Source organism: Typopeltis vanoorti, chromosome 22 (assembly GCF_054136105.1).
Source record: "Typopeltis vanoorti isolate ZY-2024b chromosome 22, IOZ_Tvanoo_1.0, whole genome shotgun sequence".
Lineage (NCBI taxonomy): Eukaryota > Metazoa > Arthropoda > Arachnida > Uropygi > Thelyphonidae > Typopeltis > Typopeltis vanoorti.
Genome location: NC_143570.1, coordinates 25,649,217 through 25,661,767, shown reverse-complemented (window position 1 = coordinate 25,661,767; position 12,551 = coordinate 25,649,217). Strand labels below are relative to the sequence as shown.

The 12,551-nt window shown below is 34.6% G+C and overlaps 1 long non-coding RNA gene across 1 annotated transcript in view; it reads left to right on the top strand.

Moving 5' to 3' along the window:
* Window positions 1-150: 150 nt before the first annotated feature.
* The window catches only part of LOC150094248 (uncharacterized), a 28,016-nt gene continuing 15,615 nt past the window's right edge, over window positions 151-12,551 (top strand). The window contains exon 1 of the long non-coding RNA XR_016550222.1: window positions 151-372. This is a non-coding gene — a long non-coding RNA (uncharacterized LOC150094248). The remainder of the gene's footprint in view (window positions 373-12,551) is intronic.

The following is a 12,551-nucleotide window of genomic DNA, read 5'->3' as shown; positions in this document are numbered from 1 at the left end:
CTTTAAAAAGCATTTCAAAGTTAATTGACGAAGCATATGAGTAAGAATATTTACTCCCACGTATTTTGTGTTCGAAAATAATGCTATGACTTCAATAATTGCGTTGGCGTAATTTTCGTATTTGATACGATACTAAAATATGACTTGGCTGTTTCTGAAAATATGATTTCTCGATAATTTTAATTCTGAAAATGAATATTTGTATAAAATTTATATAAAAAATTTACGCTTATTTTATGAATAATGTTTACGTTTAATATAAAATAATGAGCAAAGCGAATGAAATGTAACATAAAAATATAGATAAAATAATCACACAAGGCCTATATTTGCTTTTTAACTAACAGGTTGTGGATTAGAATTCCCCTGTAGGTACGTATATTTGTAAAATCCTGTTCTGGACGGAAGTATATACTTCCTTAAGTTTATAAGCCTCGTCTTTATTATTATTACTTAAATGTTGTTTTATAATCCAGACTATATTTTGATTCTTACCGTCTATGATGAAATTTCTTATGCTGTAAATTCAGGTTGCAAAAGACAATTTAAAAGAAATACGTACTACATTCAGTTTTTTATTTAAGTAAAAATGATTTTGTGTGTGTGTGTGTGCGCGCGCGCGTGTGTTTCCAATGTTACTGCAGTGATATTTATTAGATCTGTCGCTAACATAGCAACGAAACCAATAAATAAAAATTAACCAATGTCATTCTCATATATGATAGAGACATAAATTGGTGAGGGGATTTTATAGGATGGATACAGGAGAATTTTTTTCAAAATAAGGTAAGAAGGGAAGGAAGAAGAGGTCAAAAGAAGAACAAAATTTTTCTCGTAAGTGAAATAGGTTGCGAGTGTAACTTCGTGAATGAATTTAAGGAGTTGTGTGACAGGCATTGTGATTGATTTATCTCTGAGAGTTGTTTTTGTTATTTTAGATTTTAAGTGTCAATATGTACGTTAACTGCTGTTATGTGTGTAATGGATCTTTCACGATGAGTCTAGACTCCACCAAGGCACCAATATAATAATAATAAGTTTAAGGCAATCTTCGAGGATGCATGCTAATACATTACACCTCATCTAGGATCAGTATTTAAAAAAAAAAAAAAATTAAAAAATGATTTACAATGCCTACAGTATTTAACCACCTTACCGGCCATTATGGATCAAATACGCATCATCATACGCTTCGTATCCAACACATATTTCAATGGTATTAAAATTTTAATATGCACTTCGCATCCATGGTAATCTGGACGTCTTGGCTGGTAGCGTGGTTTTAAACATAATATGAATACGAATAGAATATGGTAATATGAAATGCAATTACGTATAGTATTAATTATATGCACATGCGTACATATATCTATACAATATAAGTAGAATGCGTGAATAAAGTTTAATTGATTGATCGAAAAGTATTATTATTATTACATGGGACCTAATATCTTTACCATTAAAGCCAGAATTTTTAAGCCGTATTCAGGAATTTCACAACAGTGTATGACTTGGATTATTACTATTTATTTCGATTTTTATTGTGTTATAAATTTAGAATTAAGGGATCTCGGTTGAGGAAAGAACTGAGTCGTAGATTCCAGGAAACAAAGCATCCAATTTAGACAAACCTTGACTTTTGAACCCTTAGGTCGAGAGGAATGTACTGCTTGGAATGTGTTTTCCTACCCTCTTAGTTGCTGCTGTTGAATCAGATTACCTCGCATTCCACTCCTTCCACCCACGGCGGTGTATATGGTGATTTTTTTTTTTTTTTTAAATGTCAAGTCAAAATCCATAGACTTAAAAGTCAACTAAAAACGCAAAACTATGTCGTATGAGAAATCTCAAATAACAATAAACAAACTATCCAGCAAATGCAATTCGAATTGCACTGCGTAAAATGTACTGACTTGGTGAATGGGGAAGAACTACTTGATTATCTAGCAAAGAACGTAGGTCAGTGGCCGAATCTTACTGGTGGTCTTAAGAAATCTCTCGTCGGTTCAAAGTGCTGCGTTTACCGAAATGTTCCAGATAAGCCGGAACACGAAAGAAGCGCGGGCACACACTGCTCAAGTATAAATCCCAAGTTAAATTCTTTTCTCCATTTAAAAACAAAAAAGGGTTTTCAAGGTTATCAGGATTCACAATTTCGTACGATCCCTGTAAGAAGAGTTAGGCCTACCGCATTCACTATACAACTTATTATTATTATTACTTTATTCACACAGTTGAAACACGATATGTTTCACAATTTAACTGGTAATATAATCTGCAATTCAGATTCTACTCAATAATCTAAGAATAGTCTGTCAAGTAGCTTCGCAAAATATGGACCTTTTCAAGTAATGACGTTTTTTGTAAATCACGTGTTTAAATCATTGATGTTCAATTATTATTATTATTATTAGTAGTAGTAGTAGTAGTAGTAGTAGTAGTAGTAGTAGTAGTAGTAGTAGTTGTGTCAGTATTAGTATTGTGACTTAAAGTGACATGACTATTGAGTGCCTTTTGCTCTACAACTAAAGAGTATTCTTCTTCATATATTAGTTTCAGTTTTAGCCGTTTCTCTGGTATTAATACACGATATGCTCAGTGTCCTGAATTAATATTTCGTATTTACATATTTATCATTGAGCAGTGGTATTCTTGGTAGTACTTCCGCTATTCTGTGATATGTCAATTTGCATGTTGAATAAAGTTAGCGATAAACTGCATCCCCACTCTCCTCCTCGCCGAAGTCCTCTGTTTGTTAGCATTTCTTCTGTCCTTTTGACCCTCAATAATGATTTCTATGTACAGGTGTGTACTTTACTTGAGTTTTTGTGCTATTGGTACTTCAATCTGTAGACTTTTTTTTTTTTCATAATTTATCTTTTATTTATTTATTAGACCCGAAATTTCACTTACAATATATGAAAACCAAGAACCAGAAAGGAATTTTTTTGGATGAAAAAAAAAGGGGGGGGGGTTACATAAAAATTAATTTTTAAAAATTTCCGAATTATTTTTTTTTTTGCCAAAGAGACCAACAACATTTAGTTTAACATAAATCTTGATTAAAAAAAAAAAAAAGAAAGAAAGAAAAAACAGACCATATTATCTATCCCTCCTTCTTTTCCGTAATTTGTTTTATGGTTCACAGGTAAGCGACATTTTTCGGAATCAGTCAAAAACGCTTTCAGATTCTGTTCGGTGTATATTTTAGTTGAACGTGATGCATGTATTCATAAGACCACTGCAAGCTGGTTGTTAGGGTATATGCCTTTCCTAATATTCCATTTCAGGTACGACATGGGTGTTGCAGAGCGTGAGATTGGAAGTTGGAAAGTTATAGTATGCATGGAGTTATGCTTCACGACGCGCACCCTTTTTAAATCGTATGGACAGTTCTCTTCCTCGTGACTGCTGATCATCGTTTACCAGAGTATATCGTGTCCTCTTTGGTGGCAGGGTGTGGTGATGCTTCTCCTGGATTGAACTGGTATTCTCGTAGTGTTCTGAAAATGAATGCCGAACATTTAGACAAGCATTCTAATTAGATGAACATTAGATTAGGATTTATAGTTACCTACGCTGTAGGGATTCTGTGGAAATTCCTGAGGTGAATATCAACATGAAAATACAGGCAAGACCAACGTGCCCAACACAAGAACTAATTATCGGTGTATAACTGAGCTAAAATTCCTGTATCCATTTATCATCATCGATAGTAAATTTACTCAGGCGAGGCGTGACATCTATGTACCTCAATACACGTCAACAAGTGTATTGCGGTATGTTAAAATAAGCTGTTGTTTTTTCACACTCAGGTGAGCATATAATTTTTGCAATATATTGCATACGTAATTATTAAACTTACATTATCATCATCATCATAACCGGAAAAATATACCTTCATGATGGGGGATGTGCAAGCTAATAATTCAACATAGATATCTAGTTTTCGATCAACAACAGCTCTTTCAAGTTGGTCTAGCACATCACATCTCTCTCTCTCTCTCTCTCTCTCTCTCTCTCTCTCTCTCTCTCTCTCTCTCTCTCTCTCTCTCATTCTTCTGTGTGTTCTAAAGCGATCCTGAGTGCATAAGTTCATCTATGTCTCGATCGCTCTCTATGAGTATTTTTACCGCCGTTTATGTAATTCATTAATCTTTCATCGTTGTTCTATATAAATAATCAGAAAGTGTACCTGAGTCAACTTTTAATACTTATATCATGACGTCCGATTTCCTTTCGAATATCTTCATGTTAATTGTACAATTTCCTATCATATGAAACTCCCATATCAGTGGACTCTACGCTTTCATCAGCATCACTGGCGTTTATAGCTAACCAGACGTTGAGATCCAGAGATGTCAAAGTCTATTTAAACACCGTATTTTTACTACCAGCTGGTTGATTTTGCCTAATTGCTTTTTTTGGTTAACTGTACCATCACCAGTACACTAGTTTTGATTAATGCAATGGGAATTTTCTTGTTTACTCATTATTTTCATAGTTTTGTGGGCTATTTTACTGTTTATTTTCATATCAGTTTTACTAGAATGAAATCAAATATAATTAGGTTACGAAGACGTACAGAATTCATGTAAGAAAATAATATTATCTACACCCGGTACTCTACTCATTTAATATCACGTTTCTTATATAGTCATCACTAGTAAAGCTAGGCGATACTGTCAGATATTGAAACCAGCTTGCTTTTATAGAAAATCAATTGAAAATGTACGTGATTATTAAATGATTTTGTTCTTCAACAGTTAAGCCCTCATTCATAGAATAAGTGATTCCAACATTAGATGAGAACTTTGCTGAAACAATTATAGTTTTGCTTCAAGTTTTACCCTCGATGGAAAACGGTTCCACCTTTCAAAAGTAATTCTCAGATTCACCTCTATAATTTGGAAGAATGAACCCAAAGATTTGTTTATTTTTATTTCAAAAACAAACCGCTTCAAGATTTGCATACAGTTATAACTCAAATGGATAGTCTGAAAACAGTACGCTTTCGATGCGATGCTTAGAAAATAGGTCGGTCGTTGACTTAATCCTTATTGGGTCATTTTCCTATAAGGCATACAACTTGTTTGAGATAATAGAACATCATTCTATCTCATATTTAGTTGTTTTATATTTTAGTTGGACGCGAGTAGTGAGCAAGTGGAATAGGTTGCTTATTCCATTTTCGTTTCCGTTTAGAAGTATAACTACTATGATGTGAAAGCCTGTCCTGGAGCTCCAAAAACTCAGACAGACTCAACCTGACTTCTCCAAATTTTTTAATGATCCAAGCTCGTACACTCGATATGTAGTTCCATACGTAAAACTGATAGAAATTACACGTTCCTTAAATTACTCTAGCAGTATACGTCCCTAATGATACAGAAAAGAATAAACATATAAATGTAGTATCTCACTATGTATTTCGTAGAAGACTTCGTCACTATCGTACTATTTAGTTCAAGAAATCATTATTAGTTTCGGACAAGTTGTATTTTCTGTGCTGTAATGATTAGATGGAAATATTCCAGTTGACAAGACACTCTTTATGCAGCTTGGATCTTTTCTGGTGGCCGAGATAAGTAGGTAGCTCCACTGTAGCCCATGCATGTCGTATGAGGCGACTAAAATGGGTACCCAGGGAGGGTAATGGATGGCAATTGCTGTAGCCCATGAAGTTTTAACTGCGGCTCAGCTATTGCTGTTACCCTCCTGCCATGATCAGAGCTTACAGCGCTATATTACCCCATCCATACATTTTCTTTTACAGATAACGGAGAATATGAAAAGCATTCTTGCTTCACCCATCTAGCAAAAAAAAAAAAAAAAAAATAGAAGTGCGGTATCAGTTTGATTACCAATCAATTTAACAGACTTTAGTGATAATGAATTTGACTTGAGCATGGAATAATAGATACCTATCATAGCACTTCATAGGTCTTAGTTAGTCAAGAGTCCAGCATTTTCAGGCATGCACTGAATGGAAGAGACAATGGATGGTTGTTTTAAATAACAACTTGAGAAATTCTTTCAATTAGGCATTGACCATGTGATAAATCAGTGGAATACATCTCACCGTCCATCGTGACTTTGTGTGACTAAACACAATGTAGCTCCTGGTGAACTTTTATGGTTCGTAATAACTATCTGTCATCTTCGATGATTCTTATACTTTTGTCTCCATTTCTAAGTTGTTTTTATTTTTTAATTGCAAAACATTTTGCCACCTTTATAATATTAATCTTCTCACTCACTCTCTCTCGTTTTTATTTTAATGCCTTTCTATGAGTTTTATGGAAGATCAAAATTTTTTTCTTTAAGGGGTATATGTATTCTTTTTCTGGACCTTTTGTTTAATTTTATTTTTCCAAATCTTCCAGGGAACTTTTTTTTTATTATTAAAGAAAGTTTCACGACTTCTTTTTTATGAAGTCTATCAATGTTTTCTTTAGTTTTTTTTTTTAAATTCAATTTCTAAAGTTTTGCATTGATTCAAATTGTACAAACTCAAACCATATCCAGCTATTTAACCGAATTTGTTGTCAGAGAAGTTAAATAAAAATCAACTCAAGGAAAAATTAACTAGCATAATTTTTAATTATGCTGTACAGTCATAGTGAATGTTTTGGTCTCAACTCATAGAGAGGACAAGGAAAGTCTCAAATTGTCAGTCCACCATTCACGTGGAATTTTCACTCTTTGGTCAGCAACCCTACATCCTTTCCCTTGCAGACTTTATCTTTATCTTTATCTGCAAATCGTATTGTGGATTGAACTTGCAAAATCTTTCCATTTATGCTAATATCTGGAAATTTATTTGGATTGTCCAGCAACAGTAATTTATTATTTTCATTATTGAATCCAAATCTGTACGCGATCTTGCTAATTTATTAATGATATTAATAATGTTTTAAAAAATCTAGTTGGTAGATAAGTTTCTTTTCTTGGAGTATGCTATCACTGAATGTACTTATTGGAGACCTGAGTGGAAACTGTGTTTAATCTCATGAAATTCCATCTACTATGGGATTTCAACTTTTATAGAAGGAGTTTTACCATGGAGAAAAATAATAATATTAATATTTGGGATTTTACAAATCCCGAATCCAATCTACTTTAAATTATTATACTCGCATTCGGGATGCGCATTGAAATCCTCCCAAAATCATCGATCGAATATTTCTGTGAGAATTTTGATGTACACAATCTGAAATAGAAGAGAAGAGAAAGTTAGCTAACTGATGAAGTAGGTATTCATGCCAATCTCTAGTAGACGGTTTGCTTCTGTATTATGGTTTTCGGTGAAGTGTTTCCATGGACAGTACTCATTTAAACAGGACGTTTATCATTTTTCTACTTTTCTCTAAATGTATTAATGGAAGAGAGTCAGCTGGACAACACCATTGTACAGTCCAACTTAAAACTGAACTAGTTTTTCTTTTATCCTTTCTTCTGCTGTGTTCTCTGAACAGCCGTCATCATTCAGTGCTCCCAAATGGATATAATCTATAGCTATTCAAGAAGACTATTAATGGACTCTCTATCTTCCCCTCAACTCTTTTTGTTGTGAATATTTCACAAACTTTTCATTTAAATGTTCGATGCACGATTTGGCTGCAATTAGAGACCCCTTTTCCCTGAATAGAATTTTTTCATGTTGCATGATCATGTAGATACTCAACGTGATCATCTCCATAGAACTTAGAGAGAGAGAGAGAGAGAGAGAGAGAGAGAGAGAGAGAGAGAGAGAGAGATAGGCAACACATATTGAATCCAAGCACTATTCTGAGATTTATGTTTGGCCCGTATGCAGCAGTCCTTCATGGAAAACAAACTATGAGGATCTGTTCTGGCACAAACTTCTCCAGATGTGGACAGCTTCAACTTCTGGTTCAGAGATGAATAATGACAGCAATCCATAATTGTTTTAAACGTTGCTCTGTTCCTTTTCACTAGTTTATGCAGTCTTCCTGTCTGTTTCTCTTGGGTTGATTTTTGCAATCTCCCTTCTATATTTTAATGACGCTAGTCACAGTTCATCTCTGATGCCTTAAATGTGCTGCATTCGTACGAAGTGATCGATGACTAATATACAAACCCACGAAAACATCCCGCTTGGAGATGAATAACTCTAAACCACGTCACTTGGAATATTGGACAATAATTGGAAGAACTTATTATCTGTTAAAGTAAACCCATAGATACTTCATTAAGCCAGACAGCATTCTTACAATGAATTGAGTCATTTTTCCTCCCTCCATATCAACTGTTTGCTTTGAAAACAATGTTAGAATGATACTTGGCATATATATGAAGTGCATTTCTTATGATTACAGTAAGATTTTGCGTTTTATGTATATTAAAATTACATTTTTGAATGTACTCTTAATGCGTACCCTAACACATGTCATCAACAAACCAACTTTAAGAATAGAATTGGTAAATTCTATTCTTAAAGTTTTTTTTTTGCCACCTTTGAACTTAATGTGCTACTAGTGATTTTTGCGTATATGAAAGGCTCTTGCCCTAGTCACAAATTTCATTGTTATTCTAATACTAAGCGTTGAAAAAAAAAAAAAAATCGAACATTTACAGGATGTTCGATTTGCGCAAGCAAATCGAACATCCTGTAAATGTCTATGTTCTTATTCTTCTTTTTTCAAGATTTAGATTTTAAAAATAAAATAAAATAAAATTCTGTTGTAATTATTATATGCATCATCGTCAACATTAATTGGGTGACACAAAAGCTTACTCATCAGGTCTACTGATAGTGAAAATCGGTTGCTTGTTATAAAGTTTAGTTTTCAATTACTGTTTTAGTTCTTATGGGATGTTTATCCAAGAATGAAATAATATGTTTATTTAAAGAAATTCTTTAGCTTGTTGTAGTTGTTGTTTAGAATTGAATTACAGTAGAAGCAACACTGAAGGCCAGTGCTGAGAAGGTAACAATTAAGAAAGTGACAGTAGCAACTCAAACTTGTCTGTCTGTTCCACCATCTGATAATTTCACCATACATGCACCTTATGATCACAAGTACTTCTCTGTTGAGCGTATCAATCACATGGCCTTACTCCAGAGACAACTCCAAAGATGATCCCACTCGATGAAAATCGACTTGTCAAAAAATTATGGCAAAGATATCACTTAAAGATAAACCACCATTTCAGTTACTCCCACAGAAAAAATGGATACTTCAGTACCCAGTGAAAGTAAACTAAACTTACCAACTCACCAGAGGAAGAGATGGACACTGGCCGTCCATACTTCCCCAAAACAATTGATAAATATGATAAAGGTAAGCCCTCAACCTCCCGAAAACCAGACAAGTCTATAAAACCAAAAATAGGAAAATTTGTAAAATGATATCAAGATTTTTTTTGCATAAACACAAACCTTTCTTTTTCTGTCTACAGGAAACGTAGTTACGACCAATGAGGACCCTACCTTTAGGAATTTCACTGTTGTACGCAAGAATAGAATTGGAGATGGTCCTGCTCATGGAGGAGTAGCTATCCTAGTGGGCAGTCATATTCCTTTCCATCAGGTCCAACTTAATACTACTCTGGAAGCAGTAGCAATTCGCTTCTCTGTGGGATTTCTTATTACAGTATGTTCAATTTATTTACCACCAAATGCTGAGTTAAATGAAATTAATCTTGATAACCTTATCTCGCAACTACCTGAACCCATACTTTTTGACGAGTGACTTTAATGGTCACAATACTCTAAGGGGTAGTGCCAACACTAATAGACGAGGTGGAATCACTGAAAGAATTCTTCATAATAATAACCTCTCCCTTTTAAAGAATAAACTCAATACTTTCTTCCATATGCCTACCCGTTCATATTCTGCAATTGATCTTACAATCTGCTCCCCCATCCATTCTTCCACTGATCACGTGGGACGTTGAGAGAACATATATGGAAGTGATCACTTTCCTGTTCTCTGCACAATGTCTTCACTGGAACCATGTTCACCCACACATATACCTATATGGAAAATGGACCAGGCTGACTGGAACACTTTCTCTCATCTTGCAAAATTTAATGCTGATGCCATCAGTCAGTCAAACGCCTATCAATGAAGCGGTAAACTATATATATATAACAGAGTGCATTGTGCAGGCAACAACAGCCTCCATCCCAAACACATCATCCCAGTTTCCATCTATCCAAAGCCTTGGTGGAACCCAGAATGTCAGACAGCCAAAAAAGATCAACACAGAGCATGGAATATATTTCATAGATATCCCACCACATCAAACCTTATAGCTTTCAAGCGTCTTCGAGCCAAAGCACGCTATGTGTGAGGCGTCAGAGTCAAAAACAATCATGGATCCAATTTACTACATCAATTAATCAAATGACTAAATATTGTATGGGATAAAATCCAGAAAATGAAAAGCAGATGTAGAATACATTGTTTGTCTACCTTAGACCATAATGGAAGTGTTATTGCTGATCCTAAAGCCATTGCAGACTACCCTGGAGAAACATTTGCCAGAATCTCGGCAACAGCTTCATATCCTCCTGAATTTTTAATTCTGAAAGAACAGCAAGAGAAAGAAAGGCTAAATACGGATTTAGCCTTTCTCGTATTTCTACCAATGTTCTTGAGCCATACAATCAGCCATTTGTTACGGAGGAACTAAAAAGAGCTCTCCTACAATCTTACCCTAGTGCAGTAGGACCTGATGACATCCATTATGAAATGATAAAACATCCACCATCATCTTCTATGGATCTCCTTCTCTTACTATACAATAGAATACTTGCAGAGGAAGAGTTTCCAAATTCTTGGCATAAGTCAATTGTCATTGCCATCCTAAAACCAGCAAAAGATCCAACACAAGTAAACAATTATCGACCCATTGCTCTCTGACCAGTTGTCTTTATAAGATACTAGAGAAAATGGTTACTGCCTAGGCTGACCATATTTCCTTGAGACAAAAACGGGACATTGGGATGGCAAAAACGGGACGGGGGTTATGTAATATTCTGTATTTATGAAAAAGACGATAAAAAAGTTTTATTACATACACATATTGGAGTTACCATTATTCTTCAGTGACAGAACCATACAAAAATTTAGATGTAGAGGGGGAGACTGTATTTCACCCTGATGGTACCATGAATATTTCTCCGATGAAGTGATCTTACGCAGCAAATTTCGGTCTTTCAACATCTTATCATAAAACTTCTCACACTCCATGACACAATTTTGTCTTACAACTAACATAGCCCTTTGTCTCAGCATTTAATCTAGATTTCTCCTTTGACCACATACTGTTCATAACAGAAAAAATATTCTCTCAACAAGTGCTGCACTTCCTGGAAGACAAAGAATAAACTCTACAATATTACAAAAGTATTGAAAGTCTAGGCGTTTTTCGCTCATTTCAGAAAAAATCTGTACCATCTATCAGACACAGGAATGTTTTCTTTATTCCATGTATCCAACTGCCTCACAATTATAGATTTTATGAGGGTCCATTGATCGAATACACGAGTTTCTTCTGTTTCTGTGCGTGTGATGAGTTCATCGTTCAGGCTGTCCCCTATTTATTTCCATTCAGGTGGCTTCCTTAGTAACACCCACTTGAACTTCTCAGTGTTTCCTAAACTGCACTTCCACTTGTTGATATATTCTAAGCTGGTTTTATAGAAACTCTCAAATACATAAAAAAAACTTAGCCTCATTAATTTCTCCTGAATATACTAACATTTTCAGTTGTTTTTGACACGAGTAGTTACAAACACTTCACTTTTTCTAAACTCTAAATTGTTTACAAGATTTTCAATGTTCATGGCTACTTCTGTAGCTGAAATATTCTGATTTGGTACGTGCTGAAGAAAATTTTGGTTTATAAATTTTATTTATCAATGTCGACAAGCAGTTATTTTCGCGAAAACTTCGGCAGTGACGCACAGTATGATAAGCAACAGGAGCTTCACTTGCTGCAATTTTATCGCTTTCACTATCAACACCACGCCTCACCATAAACGAGCTGATGTTTTTAACTGAAGCCAGAGTCATTCTTATGTTTCTGGCTACGTAGATGTTGGTTGATATGTCACGTCTGCCTCCATGAGCAACAGAAAAATGGACATTACAATGTGGGCATACCACTTTTGTTCCATTACTACACAGCTTGTCCAGTTCAAAAATTTTGAATTTATTCTGTAGATCGTAATTAAATTTGCAGCTTCGTCTCTTTGACATTGCAAGGATAGACTTAAAGCTTTAAAAAATAAGACTTAAAAGTTTAAAAAAATATATGAAATTTAAACCACCGGCATTGAATAACAAAGCCACCTTTCCGATTAGCATATAGGCAAAACAAAAACTAATGCTACAGCAGACCCCCCGTCTGAGACGTGCAAGTGTTGCCAACATGCATTTTTTATTTTCTCTGAATAAATCACTGCAGATATCGATATTTAGGCTCGAACAATGCTACTCCATGGTTATAGAAATTACTGGTATCCATGATATTGATATACGATTATAGGTTATGAATAATAATTTATGATTCAC